The following is a 3,460-nucleotide window of genomic DNA, read 5'->3' on the forward strand; positions in this document are numbered from 1 at the left end:
GGTTAGGTGACCGGGTTTGGGTGTTCCTTTGTCTACTTGCCAGCTATGTGGCCTTGGGCAAAGTCGCAGCACCTTATCCAGTGCCCGCACCCAGGAGACTGTCCGTATTTGCTGGCCATTGAATGAACAAGCTTTCTGATGCCCAGGTGCCTTGTCTCTCAAACAGGAATAGTAACGCCTGCCTCACGTGCCTGGGAAGAGGGACCAATTTTGCATAAAGCGTGGCAGGCGATGCTGTCCTTAGTCCAGTGGCAGCGGCCCTCTCGGCCCCTAACGTCCCCGGCCCTGGGACAGCAAAGTCAGGAGGGAGTCAGGGGAAGGCGCGAGGCAAGCTCTTCTCTAGGAAAATAACTCAAAACTTTGCTGCTGACCCCGAGCCGGTAGTGCCCCCTCAGCGAGTGGAGAATGGCGTGCTCCTTTCTTTTGTCACGGGGACTCGATTGCTATTGTTTAAGATCCCACATTTGAACTTTTCCGCCCAGCTACGTGTTGTAATGACAGCTCCGATAATAAGTTGACTTAATTACGGTGGAGTCTTATTGTTCCAAATGATCTTGATTAGACGATATGGCCTTCAGAATCAGGTGGCACTGGTTTTGGTTTGGACGGCTTGACCCCAGGTGAACCCAGGTGCCCCCCCACCCCTCCTTAGGGCAGAGCCAGGAGGGAGGAGAAGGCAGGATCCCATGGAGAAGGCAGGTTTCTCATTTTGAAACCTGAGGTGCCATGGAGATTAAGGGCAGAAACAGCCTTCCAACTTGATGACTGTCATGGGTGTAAAAAAATCCAGTTTTATGTGGTCGGGCCATTTGGAAAAGGGGAGCCTGGTTCTGGTACTGACCACGGGCCCATTCTGAGTGTTCTGTAGATCTTAGGAAGATGCGGGCAGAAGGAGATCGGCAGTGTGTTCTTGGGCAGAAAACCTGTCGTTCTGAGGTCGCGGCCATCTTGCCATCTTTCGGTGCTAAAAGATCATTTCTTTTGAAAGTGATGGTGGCAGGAGGTCGCAGTTGCCTCTTTCATGTCCTCGTTTGTCGGAACGCAAATTCGGCTGTCACGTAAGGGTCGCTACATTGTTCCGAGGGCGGCGTTACCTCTCTGTGAAATTGTTGAGTTTGGGCACCTCGAGAGCAGGTGACCTCGAGGGCAGGTGACCTCGGAGAGCCGATAATCTGCACACTGCCCGTGTGTGGAGGGTTTACGTGCTTCTGAGAAAGATATGGGATTTTCTTCCTAGGAGATTTAAGATCCTGTTGCTTTATTCGTCAGTTGGGCCAACACCGGTGTTCGGGGCACTGTGCTGAGGCAGAAGCCTTTCAAAGCTGGGCGTGGGTCTCCTCAGTGGCTTATTTTTTGGGGAGGGGTGTACTCCACGTCTGCCTCTGCCACCCGTTACATGACGTTTAATAAAGAAAACCTTCAAACTAGTACATCTACTTCGTTAACCCGTAGAAGAGGCTGATACAGTGGGGTTGACAGTGGTGCCAGATCTTGGTGGCCCTCTGCCTGAGTCACCCTCGCCCAGGGGTGACTGTGTGACCCAGGCCCCCCATTTTATGCCTCCAGACCACGAGTAGTCCCAGTGGGACATCCGCGTGGACGGCAGTTGGGTGGTGATCGTATCTGTGAGAAAGTGATGGAAATTTGTAGAATTATTATGCTTAGGTGTCTGGAGTTTTGTAAGACTCGGCCTGTCAGACTTTTAAGAACATGGCCTTTACAGTCAGGCCTGGCCCTGTGCTTGCTGGCGCGTCTGGGTTCGGCAGCCTGACGGGTTAGGACGTGGTTTCTGGCTGGACGGCCCTGAAGCGAGTGTCTCGGTGTCCGCTGTGGTGGGAGCCATCACTCCGTGCTCCAAAAATCCCCATGGGATTGAAGGCGGTGCTTGAGACTCTTTGACTAAGAGCCCTGGTGTGTATGTGTGTGTGTGTGTGTGTTGGGGGGAGGTGGGGGATGCGGTCTCTGTGCCCTGGCAGCCCCCAGGTGGAGGGGAGGTTGCAGCGTTTGAGTTCGGGGAGCCCCCGGTCCGATAGAAGCCTGTTCGTCACAATCTTCTCTGCTCCCTGCAGCGCCCCCTGGTCAGCGGTCGACTTCGGTTGCCGAGCGGGGAGAAGGCCAGCTCTGTGGTGGCCCACGGCTCCCAGAGCTCCTCCTCCAGGAAGCTCCCCGAGGTTCACCCCACTCTCTGGCTCCTTCTCCCGGGAAGATGGAAGAGACGCTGTCCCCTCCCGAGGCCGTGGGATGGCACTCGTCCCGGCCCGCTAAGGACACCCTCGTTCCCGAGCCCTTGAGGGGACGTCCCCATTAGCTCTTTGTTCTGTACCCTGAGATTTACAGAGAGTGCACAGCCCGCTGGGACTTTATCAGGACCCATGTTGACTCTTGAGACGACCCCGCACGGGCGAGGGCCGCAGCTGAGTGATTCGGGGCTCCCCCAAATGCTCATAGGTACACGCGGGGTCAGACGCTTCCCCCGGGGACAGACCCTTCGGCTTACGGACCGCCGTCACGTACATGTGTTGTTCGTTCCTGAGTCCTGCGTGCTCGGGGGTGTGTTACCCCATTTCCCAGACGGCCGATGGAGCCGTGAAGCGGCCGCGGTCCAGACTCAGTGCTTTTGGCTGTAAGCCTCGTGTTTGTTCTTAGCACCACGCAGGCCCCCCTCCCCGCCCCCCGCCCCCGGATGGGAACAGGCAGAAGGAACGGGTGGCATGCCAGTCAGATTCAGGGTCTCTCTGGGCGACAGGATGGAGCTCGCTCTCTGGGTGCCCCCAACTTCTCAGGGACGGCTCTGTGCACGAGTAGACTGCCGGGGCTGGAAGGACACGCAGAGGTCATCCAGTCAGTGAAGGACCCAGGGCCCAGAGAGGCTAAGCCCCCTCCGCAGGCCGCACAGCAGGGCCGAGGCGGGACCTGGCCCCCGCTCAGCACGCCTGCCGCTGCAGACACAGGGTGCGACTCTCTCCTTTGTCCTGGCACGAGCAGCTCCAGGGGGTGGCAGTGAGACCTGGGAGCAGTTAAAATCACAGTGACAGTGTTTATTGCTGGGCAGACGTGGTCAAGCAAGCTGCCGGTCTCACCAGGCCCTTCACGGATGGCAGCTACACAGAGCCCGAGAGCTTGGGGCTCCCTCCAGGACTTGGGGCTCCCTCCCGGGCTTATGCTCCTACTTTACGAGTGGGGAGGGGTGGGGAGCAGCGCTTGGGGGCCCCAGTCCTGTTCCCACAGGCAGCGTCTCATGGGGCCTCTCAGGACTTCTGTGTGTGTGGCGGTCGGTGGTCCCCGCGTGCCGGCTCCTTGACCGACGTAGCCCAGCATTCCTGGGGGGCAGCCCCTCGACTGGGCATAAAGAAGGCGTGTGCCCCCTGCCCTCTGCTTTCCAGTCGGATTTGACACATAGCGTATGGCTCTCAAGGACTCTCAGGGGCTGCCGTGGGCCGGCCCCTTCCCCTCTCCTGCA

The sequence above is a fragment of the Pteropus medius genome, unplaced genomic scaffold, assembly GCF_902729225.1.
Source record: "Pteropus medius unplaced genomic scaffold, Ma_sr-lr_union100, whole genome shotgun sequence".
NCBI lineage: Eukaryota > Metazoa > Chordata > Mammalia > Chiroptera > Pteropodidae > Pteropus > Pteropus medius.